Raw genomic sequence first — 15,752 nt, 5'->3', positions numbered from 1 at the left:
AAGAATTAGAAGTGTCTTACAAGGCAACAACCTTAGGCCAGTCCACTGCAGTTTCTTCAGGTGAAACAGGATTAATCTCTTCAGACAGAAGAGTGAGGGCTATTACCTCAGGGGAGTTGGTTATAGGTTTATCGGACACTGAAGAGTCAATCTCTTCAGGTGGAGGTTGGATGGTACATTCTTCAGGGCAGACTGGAGGTAGGAAGGCTGTTTTCTCAGGGTAAACCATTGCAGGTTTATCTGGCAAAGACTCAGCAGGATCTAGGCTTTGAATGTCCCCAGGCCATTATTATAAATCCATATGCTCCCATTCAAAATTTTAGTATCCAATTTCTTTCTAATCAATGCCCTAACTGTACCAGCAGGCACCTTGCCTGGTTGGGAATTTAGTTTACAGTATAATTCAGCCACTGGCACACTGAAACTCTGAGTCTAGATTTCAGACTCCTCAAATCTGTGGCTACATCAAATAAGAATTATTTTCAGGACAGACACAGACACTTCCTTCATGTGGTTCTTAAATTGGAAATTTAAAGCCTTGAGCTCATCCTTTTCTTTTACAACTTAATACAGCATATTTAGGAACAAACAGTCAATATTATTTTACCCCTTAACTCCACCAAATTTTGTTAAAGTGGCAAAAACATTCTCACCCAGAGCCTTCCGTGTTATAAACATTTGAGTAGATGTATCCGGTGATGATAGTTTGCACATCTCTATTGCCAGCTCATGCCTGGGCTGTCAGTGTCACCTTGATTGCTGGAAATAGAGTCATTAGTGCCTTTGACTCTAATCAGATTCAAAAACCAATTCCAAAAACCCCAGCATCAATTCAGAAATCTCTTCTTTGACATTCTGTTTTTTCAAGAACCACTCCCAGTACCAAAACTCTATTAGTCGTTGTTCTCCAGGGAAACAGATTTGACAGACTATACATACATAAATACATACATACATATATAATGAGATTTTTGTAAGAATTGTATTACGTGACTGTGAGGATAGATAAATCCAAATTCTTAGGGCAAGCTGCAAGTAAGCAAATCTTATGAAAGTTTCTGAAGAATTTTCCAGGAGAAGCTGTGTGCCTAAAGTAAAGATGTAACTTCTTTCTTTTGACTGCTGAAGTTATCACTTCTTTTAAAGTCTTCAATTGATTGGATGAGATTTCTCATTGTTGAAGGCAATCTTCAGCATTGTTGAAGGCATCTACAATCAGTTGTAGATGTACAATCAGCCATAGATACAATCAACTTTCTAATGACTTAAGTCCCTGAAATATCTTCACAATAACAATCAAGCCACTACTTCCTTGAGCAAACAAATGAACTCCATAACCTGGCCAAATTGACACATGAGCTTGGCCATCACAAGATCACCTGACAATCAGGAAAATCTAGTTCACTTACTTGAGTATTTATTGCCAGGTGCAAGAGATAGGGAAGTTATCTTCTCCCTTCTCATTCTCTTTAGTTTTAGGAAGTTGAAGGGAACTGTGTTCCACTATAATAGGCATGTTGGTGAATTCCTCCAAAATAAGAAGAAAGATGAACGTTGGAAACCAAGAGTCAATAAAGGCTCACCACAGCTGTGATTCTAGCCATGGACAATTAAGGGCTATGTCAGTAAAATAATACTGAATCTAAAATTTTACAGTTGCACTAGTCTCTGGTTGATCTCATGATGAAGTAGAGATTGTTACATATCCACCAAAATTTTATGCTCTTCCTTTCATAGTATAGAACTGTCAAAGGGGTGTGCCTTCCAAGCCAGGGACTACATTTCCCAGTACTCTTTGCAGTCTGTGCAGACAAATAACTGGATTAAAGGTAGCGGAATGTTTAAGTAATACACAGGTTCACCCAATAAACATTTTAATGTAAAACTTCTCCATGCTGTTTTCCTCTTCAGCTGTCTAAAATAGCGAAGATATCCAAAGTGACATTGGAAGCTACTGTGCTAAAGATGATGGAGTCTCTAACAACTTGGGTTCCTACAAGACTACAAAGAAGAGGGTCACCTTGCCAACCTAATAACCTGTCCAGTAGTTTTAAATGAGCAAGAAATAGTTTTCTTTGTGGTTTAGGTGATTACACATTGTTAGGTCCATTTGTTATAAATATACTTAGTTTGCTTTTTTGTTTTTTAAGTAGGGCACTGTAGAAAGAACACTGTTTTGAATGAGACAGACTTGGGTTCAGATCCATGCTTCAGTACTTAGCTACTGAATGTCCTCTCTGAGTCTCAGTTTTGCATGTGTAAAATGAGAATAATAGTCTTTATCTTAATTGGTGGAGAGGAGGAATAAATGAAATTATGAATATAAAGCACCTACTATGGTGTGTGGCATGCTGTAGGTGCTTAGTATGTGGTAACAGCAGCTGCTGGTAGAGCATGGTGTGTACCATGAGAAGAAGTGTATAAACTGGGATTTAGGAGATTGGAGTTTTCATTCCCAGACCGCTGCTCCCTGTATGACTTTGGGGAAATCCCTTCACCCCTCTAAACCTTGTTTTTCTTATTTATAAAGCAATGGGGCTGATGACTCCTGAGATTTCCCCACTGTTCCCTGTGGAACCTCTTGACTCTGCAAACCCAAGACCCCTCCAGGGACAGTGCTGAGGAGAGCCTCACAGGCCCTGGTTTCTGCCATTTCTAAGGAAAGAAGCTCTGATGTTGTTTGTTTGACATGTTGAGATTCAGAGAGTTTGAAGAAACTTAAAAAATTAAATATCAATTTCCTCAAGATTTTCAAATTCTGTCCCCTCTCTGATACCCTAGGACCCTATGACAATCTGAGTAATGATGTGTTAGTCTAACAAACCATTTTGGGAAATGCTTTGTCCTTCCTCCCCCACTCGAACAATTTGCAAGAAGCCAAGGGTGACCTCAATTTCCAAGACTGCCCAGGCATAAAATGCTCAGGTGGGGCAAAATCATGACTATGAATAAGAACTAAAAATGCAACCCACAGGTACAGTTCCTGGCAATGGGACATAGGGAAGGGCAGTTGCATACTGTTCCGGTTGAAAAGTGCTTAAATCAAATACATGACTAAGCATACCTTTCTGATTGGTAAACTTAAAGAGTTGCCACGAAAGGAGAAAGTAGCTGGCTCCTGGGCACAGGATGTTAGCATCCCAATATGGCTCTGTCATAAGACGTTTGGCCTCACAGCACAAAAACGTCACAGAAAGGGAGTATGACCAAAGGCTACATATTTTGCCACTATTGTGACTTTTCATTTAAAATGTGTGGTATACTGTTTTTCTGTTTGTTTGTTTGTCTTTTTGTATGCTGTACGGTGGGGACACATTTCATTATTTTTCCATGTGAGTATCCCATTATTGCAGCACCACTTGTTTGTTTTCTTATATGTTTTGTTTTGGGGGAAGTGCATGGACCAGGAATCAAACCCAGGCCCCCCACATGGCAGGTAAGAATTCTACCACTGAACTACCCTTGCACTCCCATGTACACTGTTTTATATCACAGGGATAGAGACAAATTTCTACATTGTACATTTTAGTCTGAGGACATAGACATAAACACACAAGCAAATAATTATATGTCAAGTGGCTATAATTTAAATAAAGGTGACAAAAAATACAAGGGGATATTATTTTACAGAGGTTTTTCAAGGGAATGTTTGATGAGAGTTGATATTCAAGCACAGATGTGCTGGAGTAAGGGAGGAAGCCCTGTGAATCTCAGGGGAAAAAGGTTTCCAAGCAGAGGGAAGAGTTGGTGTAAAGGCTGCAAGGACAGAAAAGTAAGGGGGCCAGAGTGTCTGGAGTGAAATAGGAAAGGGGAAGAGTGACAGGAATTGGGAAGTAACAAGAGATCACATCATTTATAGTCTCATGGGCCATTGTGAGAAATTTAGGATTTATTTTAATTGGGATGAGAAGCCACTGAAGGACTGTGAGCAGAAAAATAGTTGACTTTTAAAAGGATCACCCTGGATGCTGTGTTGAATGCCTAGGGGCAAGAAGGAAAGAGACTGATTAGGAGATTAATATAATAATTCAGGCAAGAGATGATGGTGGATTAAACTAGACAGTTTAGCATTGGAGGTGATAAGTGGTTGGATTTTGGGTAGAAAGCAAGACTGGATATGAGTAAGTAAACAAAAGGAACATATGAAGTTAGCAGAAGAATAAAAATAGAAAAGACAACAAGGAATAAGTAAGAGAAGAAACAGCAAGAATGAAAAAGACAAAAATGATATTCATCCTTCTAGCTTTCTCATCTCTTGCCTTCTCTGCTGAAATCATAAGGGTGAAAGAAATAGGCTGATTTCTCTGTCTTCAAAGACCTCATGGAAAACACTGGTAACAGTTTTGTTTTCGATGGACAACAAAACCAGGTTGAAAGAGGAGAAATAACTTATCCATAAAGAAAAAGTAAAACTGTGCTAGAGGCTGAGCAGTGTGCTCAGAGTCCCAGATTCCATTAATCATTATCTCTGATAAAGCCCAAGACCCCTCAATAGTAGTGGGTGCGGGCATAGAATAATATTTCCTCTACTATCTTCCAGAAGAGAAAGAGCTGATTTCCAAAGACAGAGAAATCTACCATCTCTCGCGGATTCTTCTTAATGACCACAGAACTGGTTTTCTGAAGTCATACCCACGGGGTAGCTAGAAACCATTGTTTTCACTAGAGGGGAAAAAAGCAACCGGAAGTCTTAACTTCCACTAGAGAACGTAATCATATTCACATCCCCTTGCCAGTGTGGGTGAGAACATTCCCTGGCCACTGTAGCTTTTTGATACTGTCACTGAAGGAAATGTTGCTTATAAATCTTGATGAAAGATTATAGGAGTCATTTCCCGCTTGGAGAATTGCAACATGTTCAAGTGTTTAACATAATCTTAAAAGGCAATAGGAATCTTCCTCTAATTTAATCTTCAGTCTTTAGCTGTCAACACAGATGCATTAAGTTGGTAAATGGTAAAAGGAAAAAATAAAGAAGTGGTTGTGCAGAGACCAAAGATACTTTCATTTCCCTTAGAGCTCAGTTTCATAAGCAGTTCCAAAGAGGCACACAGCACAGTCTGTTTGTATTAAATTTTGCCAGAAGGAACTAAGCTGAAAAAGAGTATTTTTGCTCCAGAACTTGCAAAGTTCCAACTGGGACATTTTGCGTAATAGATCTACTTCTCTATTGCGAACATGCAATCTATTTATGAAACTTGGTTTCTGCTTCAACAAATAAAAAAATAAAAAAATAAGCCAGGGCAAGTCCAACACTGTCCCGATTCAATTAGTCTTAAAATGTTTTCTGTACTCTATTCCATTTTGTGCTTTATTCTCTCCATAGGCTTGTCCTTTCCTGTACCACCAACCCCCAAAGTGACAGAGGCATTTTGAAATTGAGCCATAAAAGATAACCACTACAACATATATGGTTACAGGCCTGCTCTCACCTTCCACTAATATTTAACCTCAGTACCAATTCATTTTCAGCCTGGAATCTTGCCTAAAATGTTCCTGTCTTCACCTCCCCAGAAGGCTCACGATCTGCTAGGGAAAGAGTTTACTTAGGCTGAGGAGTGAGCTTTTGAAGAAAGACCAAGAGATAGTGGGGCCGCCCCCACCATTCTAACAACAAGGGTGTTGTTCCCTGTTTCTCTGTCTCTCCTCTCTCTCTCTCTCTCTCTCTCTCTCACACACACACACACACACACACATCTATTGTGTACTGGGAGATAGTCTTTGTGTTTATCCGCTACTTTGACTCTGGAATCTAAGTAGCAATACCATTTTGGCTGGGGTACATTAAGGAGTTGAAGGTCAATATGCAGCTGGCCACCTCTTAGAAATTAAGTGTTCCAGTAACTTCTCATTATTATCTCCTCCTGGGGCAGAATCCAGTTGAGCATGTTAGATGTAAGCCACCAGCCAAGAACTTTAAATTATCACTTTCCAGGTGCTTTATCCCAGAAACCAAATTGGTGACAGCCCGACAAGATATGAAATGCCAGGGGAAACACCTAAATTATGAACCAAAGATGTTAGAAGAAATGACTCACGAGTGAAATGTCAACATTTAAAGAACAGAGCTATTTATTAAACTACCTCCTTTTTGAATTATACTACAAATTAAACTATACTGAATTACATTAGTTTATGTAATTAGTAATACTGGGACTCCACAGCATTTACAAATTAAAAAAAAAATGCATAACAGAATGCATGGGTGGTTCAGTGGTAGAATGCTTACCTTCCATGCAGGGAGACCTGGGTTTGATTTCCAGACCATGCACCACCACCACCCCCAAAAAAGCATACCCATCCTCATTCTCCCTATCTATTTGAACTGTTTTTCTTTCCCAAAGCACCATTCAGGTATAAGAAAATGCCATGAACACCCTAAGAATGAAATAATAAATGACAAAAAGCACTTAAGCCAGTTTGAAAAAGCCATGTTTTAATCCTGATCCAATCTTGTGAGAGCAACCCTTTCTTTTAATCCTGATTCAGTACTATAGGTTGGAAACTTTTGATCAGATTATTTCCATGGATATGTGACATGCCCAATTGTGGGTGTGATCTTTTGATTAATGGAAATGTGACTCTACCCATTCGGGGTGGGGGTTGATTAGTTTACTGGAATCCTTTAAAAAAGGAAATATATATTGGAGAGGGTCAGATATGACAGAAACCTCAGAGCTGACAGAGAAAGCAGATGGAGATGCATGGAGAACAGTAATAACTGTATCAGAGAACAGAGTCTGGAAATGTTTGGAGCCCAGCAGGCATCAACATGAGATATTAAGCAAGCCAGAACTGGAGAGAGCCAAGGGAAGCCAAGAGATGAAAGGCAGTACCAGAGAAGCAAAGTGCAGAACCCTCACAGGAACAGAGACTGAAAGCAATGGAACCCAGGGGCGAGAGACCAGCAGATGCCAGCCACATGACTACCCAGCTGACAGAGGTATTCAGACTCATTGGCCTTCCTTAAATTATGTTATCTAGCCCTGGATGGCTTAGTTTGGGCAATTTTATAGGCTTAGAACTGTAAGCTTGTAACTTAATAAATCTGCCCTTTTAAAACCCATTCCAGTTCTCATATATCACATTCTGGCAGCTTGAAAACTAGAACAGCACTCTTGAAAAATGAGTATTCCACTTGAATGGAAACTGCTTGTGAGGTTATTCTGGTGGAACCATCCTTTAAATGTGGCTTCTTCAGTGATTTGAAAATAATGCAGAATTACTCCAAAGTGAAGACGAATCTCTTCGTTGAAAAGCTAGCTTACACTTGGAAGCAGCCACTAAATATTACGTGGTTTTCCTGATAATAAGCATAACAATGCTGAAAAACTTGTGTGGTTTCTCATTTTATTCAGTAGCATTATTTATTATTAACCCAATTTCAAATATACATTGATCATATATTTATTGATAACTTAAATTTTAGGATGCCAAGTATTAGATAAAAGCTAATATGTCCAATCAATATACTAAATTTTAACCATCTTCTTCTGCAAAATAAAAATATATATTTATAATAGAACTAATAGTTTAATAAACTTCCCCACCTGGTAAATCCCTGATATTCTCACACATTAGCGACTCCCAAGTTAATAGGCCAAGTCCTTAATCTTGAGATTTGCTCTTATGAAACTTATTTCTGTAATGGAGAAGCTAAGCCTATCTAGAATTATGCCTAGAGTTACTTCCAGAGAACTTCTTTTGTGGCTCAAATATGGCCTTTCTCTCTCTAAGCCCAACGCAACAAGTAAAATCATGACTCTGCCCCCTGTATGGAACATGACATCCAGTGATAAAGGTCTCCCTGGCAACATGGGACATGACTCCTGGGTATGAACCTGGCCCTGGTACCATGAGATCAATAATGCTTACCTGACCAAAAGGGGGGAAAGAGGTACACAGGTGTTTCAGTGGTAGAATGCTCGCCTTCCATGTGGGAGACCTGGGTTCGATTTCCAGACAATGCACCTACAATTAAAGATGTGTGTGTGGGGGAGAAATGTAACAAAATAAGGTATCAGTGGCTAAGAGATTTCAAATAGCGTTGAGAGGTTATTCTGGAGGTTACTCTTATGCAAGCTTCAGCTAGATATTTCTAATTTCCATGATGTACCAAGCCCCAACCAACAGTATTCCTGTAAACGTTAAAGAATACGCAGGGTTCTATCTAAGACTCTATAGTTTCACTCACTAAGTTTAATTCTCAGAAACCTATAGCCTCCAGATGGTTCTTAGGCCAGATAAGCCCTGAAACCCAGAGTTACCAGTCTCTCCATGAGCATCAACCAGTTGCAACCCCCATCCCATAATGTTGACACCCCTTTTCAACATGAAGAAGTTAGAATGATCTTTGCCCAGATATCCCTAAAGATGGGGAGAAGAATCAAGGGAGAAGGAGTTGTAACAGAGAGGATAGAATTTAACAAATGAATGTGATTATTGAATCTTTTTTTAAAAAGATTGTACTATATTAGACAATAGCTTGAATGAAATTACAAAGAAAAGTGCATTAAAAATCACAGCAGTAAAATATCTTCAAGATTTAAAATGACAGACTGAAAATAAAACTAAATATTAATTTACTGCTGGCAATCTATCTTCTTCTTCTTTGTTTTAATGGATGGCCTGTTTGCACATCTTCCAGATTGTCCTTTGAAGGCTGTGGCACAGAAGAAATTACTTCTTTAAGTTTATTCCAAATTAAGTTTGCCGTTGCATTCAGTGAATCATCATGCATATCCATTTTAGGTGTAGCTGGTAATAGAGGACCAATCAAAACCTCACTACTACTTGTGCTTGTTTCAAAAATTTCCAAGTGTAGGATCTTCTTCTCTTCTTCTTTTTCACTCTGGCAGCTGGGTTGTCTTAGGCATAAATCTGTCAATTGCCTCTGAAGAAGTGATAAACTTTTGTGCATCAGGGCAGGTTTATTTATTTATTTATTTGTTTGTTTGTTTGCATGGGCAGGCACTGGGAATCAAACCTCAGTCTCTGGCATGGCAGACGAGAACTCTGCCTGCTGAGCCACTATGACCAGGCTGCTAATGATTTTTTAAAACTTTTCATCTATATTTTCTACAAAGAGTTATCGTAGTTATAATGCTCCATTATTTATTTCATCATGCTTTCTACCATCCTGAGAGGCATGTGATGCTGTGTCCGCATTTTCCCCTGATGAATAGTAACATTTTGAGAAGAAGTAACATAAAGGCAATTCATGAGAATAAGGGAGACAAGGATTTGAGAATACGGAAGACAAGGATTTCCTGTAGAAGTGTTCAAAGTAGCTGCACAAAATCCTGACATCTCTAAGTGCAAGTCTGGTTTAAAATCTTTTGTGTCTTTACACTCTGCAACCAGTTTCTTCTCTGTCATATAATGGTCTTTATTTTTGGCAGTTCTCACCATTCAAGCCTTTCTTATAATTTTTTTTAGTTTCTTCAACTATCTCAAATTCTGTAGCACAGCGGATATGAAGCAATCCACCAAAGAAACTCTGTTCATCCATTTTACTCTTGGCTGTTCTTGCACTTTGTAAATTCAGAAATTTAATAAGATAAACTTCTGTTAACGCTTCTGCTGGGTATTCATCAAGAGCATTATACTGTTCAATTGCACCATATAAAGCAAATCGCTCAACTAATTTCTTCATCACTCCCACTGCAGGAGCTCCTTGAATTATTAAGTACCAAGATACCAGATAGATTGTATATACCATGTGCAAAGCACTGTTGTAAAATTCAAAGAATAAAGCCACTTCCTGCTCTCACAGACCTGATGGGAGAATCTTTTTGACCCACCTACCCCTTAGTTCTTTATACCCATATCCAATGAGAGCTGGATAGGACAGTAACCTTGTCTTTATTTACATGGGCTAAAAATGTGAAGCAAGTGCCCAAATAAAGCCACTGAGGTTGGTGAATGGAACCAAATCACTTTACTTTGACAGTGTGAGGCCATCTAGCCTCCTGATATTTGTCCCATGGGTTGCATAATGCCCTCTGCACATAGTGGTCGAATGAGCCCCCAAGCTCTTCACTTGATGCCATCTTTTGAATCTTTGTATTGATATTTCTTTTTAGTCTCCAGTATCTTAGAGCAGCTAGAAGGAAATACCTAAAACTGTGGAACTGGAGCCCATACCATACTTTGAAATTTGTTCTATAACTTGTTAAAATGTACTTGGAAATTTATCTCTTTTTTTGCATATATGTTATATTTCACAATAAAAAATGTTAAAACAACAACCACAAGATATATAATTTATAAATTATTAACATTAGTATATTATATAATACATAATGTATATATAAATTTGGCACAGCCTCATGAAGCCTAGAACACTACTTCTGAGTCACAAAGGAGTGGGGGAAGTTACCAATTTTTCTACCAATTCAGGTGTTTCCATGGTATCTCAGGTAGACTGCTCATTTGCTAATCCAACATTCATTTTTATCTCTTTATTACACATCATCTTCTCTAGATATTTGCTTTCTCAGCTTCCCTACAGCTGGAGAAGCCAAGTGATCAAGTTCTAGTCAATGAGGCATAAGAAAAACCTGCTAAGGGCACTCTCAGAAAATTTTTGCTTGTCCTACAAAAGAAATAGATGATGTTAGCACCATTCATCCCCTTTTCTTTTTCCCTTGAATGTAGTTGTGATGTCTTGAAATTCAGCAGTGATCTCTTGCCCAGAGGATAATCTACATAAGGATGAATGGAGGTCAGCACACTTGTATTAGTTAGGGTTCTCTAGAGAAACAGAATCAACAGGAAACACTCACAAATATAAAATTTATAAAAGTGTCTCACGTAACCATGGGAATGCAGAGTCCAAAATCCACAGGGCAGGCTGTGAAGCCAACGATTCCAATGGAGGGTCTGGATGCACTCCACAGGAGAGGCTCACTGGCCGAAGCAGGAAGAGAGCCTGTTTCTTCTGAATCCTCCTTAAAAGACTTCCAGTGATTAGGTTAAGCATCATTCATTGCAGAAGACACTCCCCTTGGCTGATTACAAATGGAATTAGCTGTGGATACAGCTGACATGATCATGATTTAATTCTATGAAATTTCCTCATCACAACAGACAGGTTAGCACTTGCCCAACCAGACAAACAGGTACCACCACTTGGCCAAGTTGACACTTGAACCTGACCATGACAGTCCACTCCTTGTCAATTGGCAGCTATGCATATCAGCTTAAACCATATCTAATCTCTAAATAAAAAACAATAAAACACATTTTTTCTTTCACCTAAAAATACTCAACTGTCCTACATATAACTGGAAACACATTAAATCTCTCCAGAATTCAGAAAGAGGCAGGCCACTGCATAGGCCCTTGGAAAGGGTGGGACTGCCAATTTGTAAGGCTGAAAGATAAATGGCTTTCAGACTTTGAAATCCAGTGGTGTTTTCCCTGAAGGTTTTCCTTCTAATTTCTCCCTGTGGATCCTAAGACTGTTCCTCCTTTGCATATTGGCACCAGATAACTTGTTTTAAAATTCATAAGTCCACAGCCAGAAGAGAATTTGTGCCACTTTAATATTATTTAAGGTGATGTGCATAGTTGCCAAGTTGACAAGGGGTGGACATGTGGTAGTTAGGTTCAGATAACAACTTGGCCAGGTGAAGGTGCCTAGTTCTATTGCTGTGGACATGAGCCAATGATACATGAACCTCATCTGTTGCTCATTACATCTGCAGTCGGCTAGGAGGTGTGCCTGCTGCAATGAATGATGTTTGATTTAATTGGCTTGTGCTTAAATGAGAGAGCTCAACGTATTACAGCCCAAGTAGCTCAGCATACCTCATCTCAACACTCACAGCTCAGTCCAGGCCTTTGGAGACGCAGAAAGAAATCACCCTGGGGAAAGTTGTTGGAACCCAGAGGCCTGGAGAGAAGGCCAACAAAGATCACCCTGTGCCTTCCCACATAAGAAAGAACCTCAGTTGAAAGTTAGCTGCCTTTCCTCTGAAGAACTAATGAAATAAATCCCCTTCTATTAAAAGCCAATCCATCTCTGGTGTGTTGCATTCTGGCAGCTAGCAAACTAGAACACCTAGTAATAGGATTGCTGGTGTATATGGCAATTCTATACTTAACTTCCTGAGAAATGGTCAAACTGCCTTCTAGAGCAGTTGTACCATTTTGCATTCCCACCAACAATGGATAAATGTGTCTCTTTTTCCATATCCTCTCCAGCACTTGGCATTAAAAAATTTTTTTTCATAGTGGCCATTCTGATGGGTATGAGATGATATCTCATTGTGGTTTTGATTTGCATTTCCCAAATGTGAAGTTGAGCATCTTTTCATGTGAAGGGGAAACATTTTGAAGAATCTTTTTTTCCAGTGTTACTTTAGTCTTAAAATAATATCAAATAAAAAGGCTATGAGGTTCCTGCAAACTCTGTTGACAAGCCATCATTTTGATTCCTGTCATGCCAGGAAAGTTAGATAATGTTTAACAAGTTTCCTTTCCTCTTAATCTACTAGTTCATCTTGCCACTACTTATGTTCACCTATGAGATCTTGAGTTTATGTTGTGTTTCCGTGTATGTCTACAGCCTATTGACTCTGTATCAGTTAGGAATGGTTTTGGTTGCAAGTAACACAACAGAGCACAATGAAGACCATAGCAGCTTAAACAAATAAGGTTTATTGTCTCTCAGAAATATGGAAAGAAACAGTTGATGGGGTGGTTGGATAAAATTTAGGACCCAGGATCTTTCCTTCTTTCTGCTATGCCATCTTCAGTGTTCTTCTAGACACTTGCTAGTAGATAATTTTTCACCCATGTCCTCTTGGTTTCCTTTACCATTTTCATACCCATTGCCTTTCTATGCAAAAAGACTCCCAGGGTGTTTCACTCAGGGAATTCAAAACTGGGTCTCCTCATCAGAGCCTCTTTGCCCATCACACAGAGAGCCAGAAGTGCCAGGGACTTGATATTCTCCAGGGATAGCATTTAAGCATTAATTGATGGGCACAAGAGTATAAATACTTCAGCTCCTTCATCTCTGATTGATGCAATTATTTTCTCCAATGTTTTCCTGTGGTTTGAAACAATTCCTTGGTGAACTGTTCTTGATACTGCCCTCTTAATCAACGTCCTTCTTTCCCCCATCCATCAACCTCCCTCCCCATTCTCCTATTGTTCCTCTATAGGAATTCTTCCTAATTAAGCACTTTAACATGAATCTCCTTCTCTGGGTCTGTCTCTGGTGATCCCTAACTACACTCCTTTTCTCTGGACTGTAAATAAAATTGTTCACCTAAGTCCAGTGAAGCATAAACACAAAAGAAGTTAAGCAGACGGTGAATCAAAAAGAAACTGAGAAGGGATTTGCCAAAAGCCAAAAATAAGAACCATAATTCTTTAGTCTGCCCACTTTGGTCTGATTGTTGATAGAGTGAAGCAGCAATATTTTCCACAGAAGTACTCCCCAAATGTATTATCCTGCTGAACATTAAGCCACAGCAGTACTTGAATACCAAATGTAATATTGTGTACAGTTAGTTAGGGGGTCAGCAAAGGAGAAAGAGCAGAATTATTAATACAGTGCAGATGGAAAGTGTTCCAAAGCCTGGTTCTTCCTTCTATGTGGAGACGGATAGAAACAGCAGAGCTCTTTTTAATGTATTCATGAGTTGTATCTGTCCCAGCTGGGTGGTTCTTTGCAAGCCTGAATAAGGGAGCAGTTTGTTATCTTTCTCCTTAAGGAACTAGTCTTCAGTGAACCTAAGCTCCATCCTCATCACAGCAAGAAAATCAGACCATTGCTCATATGACCTGGTGATTCATGCGTTTAATGACTGACCCTGCTTGGTGCATAGTGCATAATTTTAGCGGAAAAATACCAGGTCGGCATCATGGAACCAGCTTGGTTTCATCAAACAATGAAGGATCAGTCTCTGAGGCCCTGGGAAGATTGAGTTTGAGTTAATGACTGGGCCTACTTTTTTTTTTTTTTTTAATTAAATAAAGAATCTGAGAACCAATAGGTCAAGAGAGAAAGGAAACCATTATGTGCACGTGAACACTGATGTGCTTAACAAAGTCCTAACTCCTAATTCACTACTCGTGAAAGAAAATATTCTGCTTCCTGAACAGAAAAGAACAACTGCTAGGAAATTTTATCCTCAAATGAACAATAACATCTTTAATAACTCAATGCTGATCGACTAAATGGATGTCACCTGAATTCAATAGACTTTCTCAAGTTCATTGTTATTCCCATTAGTCAAATAGAAACCATATTTAGGTTTTCAAAACAAAAAAAAAGGACATGTGGAATTATTCAACAGAAAAGAGATGAACTGTGGACCTTTCTGTAGAGTTTTACCAAGTGTACTTTTAATCCAAATGATGACAGCTCATGATTAGTTCATAAGATAAATTAATTTTAAAGTGGGCCACATTAAGGAGATAAGAGGAAGTTGAGTAAGGTCCAAAGTTTGCTTTTTACAGCTACAAATCATTTTCTTTTTTAAATTTTATTTTTCTTTGATAGAACATATATACAGTAAAATGCGTAGATCTCACATGTGCAGTTTGATGAGTTTGAACAAATGTATATGTCCCTGTACCATCATCGGTTTGCTTTTAAGAACATTTTCTGTATTCCAGAAAATTTTCTCATGTTTCTTTACAGTCAGCCCCTTGCTTCCTAGAATCAACCATTCTTTTGATTTCTGTAACTTGTTCTCAGTCTTCATATAAGTTGTATCAACCAGCATATACTCTTTTGTGTCTAACCTCTTTTATTCAAAATAAAGTTATTAAGATTTATCCATTTTTTTTGTGTATCATTAATTTGCTCATTTTGGTTTCTCAGTAGTAATGTTAAATTGTATAAATATACTGCGCTTTGCTTATCTATTTATTTGTTTCTGTTCATTTGGGTTGCTTGTAGTTTTTGGCTATTAGGAAGAAGGCTGCTAAGAGCATGCTCATATAGGTTTTATGTGACATAAATATAATTATAGGTTTAACTTTATAAGAAACTGCCAAACAGTTTTCCAAAGTGGTTGTGCCATTTTCCACCCCTACCAATAAATCAGAAGGTTCCAGTTGTTCCACATTCTTGCCAACATTCGATATTGTCAATCTGTCTAATTTTAGTTATAGAATTGGTCACATAGAAACAGTTTTGAGATAAAACAGACTCAGATCTTAAGTATTTTCCATTCTGCTTTGCAGTTTATTCTTAATGCTGACACGACTTCATTTGCACTAATTAATTGATCTTCGTGCCAACAAGAGTAGGTTATTGCTTCTAAGGGACCATTTAATGGACTCTTCCAGAACAGATGAAGTAAATGCTTCTTGAAAATTCCTGTTTTGTATTATTTATACCTATTTCCTCCTCTATTAGCACTGAAGTAGAAATAGTGTCAAATAATTTTACTGAATACAAATTCTTATGTTAGCGTCACCTCTCAAAAGAAGAAGGCGCTTTAATGAAACAAGTGAATTTTTTAAGTGGCACAGATACGTTGATCACAGATTTCTATTTCTCATGGTTCTTCAGGATTTATAATTAGAGGGAATAGTAGTTTCAAAAACCCATTCTCATTGGGATAACATTTATGTTATAATATAACATTGTGTTATATCAAGCCATATGGAATGGGTCACGTTAGATAGTGGTAGCCTCAAAATAAACTCTAGGATTTAAACTCTTCATCATTTACATAGGTTGATAAGTATTGTCAATTGGTATGTTTAGGAGTTCTGTGTAG

The 15,752-nt window shown here is 38.4% G+C and overlaps 1 pseudogene; it reads right to left on the bottom strand.

Moving 5' to 3' along the window:
- Positions 1 to 8,596: 8,596 nt before the first annotated feature.
- LOC143656838 (RNA-binding protein 48-like) lies at positions 8,597 to 10,052 on the bottom strand (annotated as a pseudogene).
- Positions 10,053 to 15,752: the final 5,700 nt, after the last annotated feature.

This window comes from Tamandua tetradactyla, chromosome 15 (genome assembly GCF_023851605.1).
Source record: "Tamandua tetradactyla isolate mTamTet1 chromosome 15, mTamTet1.pri, whole genome shotgun sequence".
NCBI lineage: Eukaryota > Metazoa > Chordata > Mammalia > Pilosa > Myrmecophagidae > Tamandua > Tamandua tetradactyla.
Note: the sequence above shows the minus strand (reverse complement) of the source record. Positions and strands in the feature narration are given on the sequence as shown.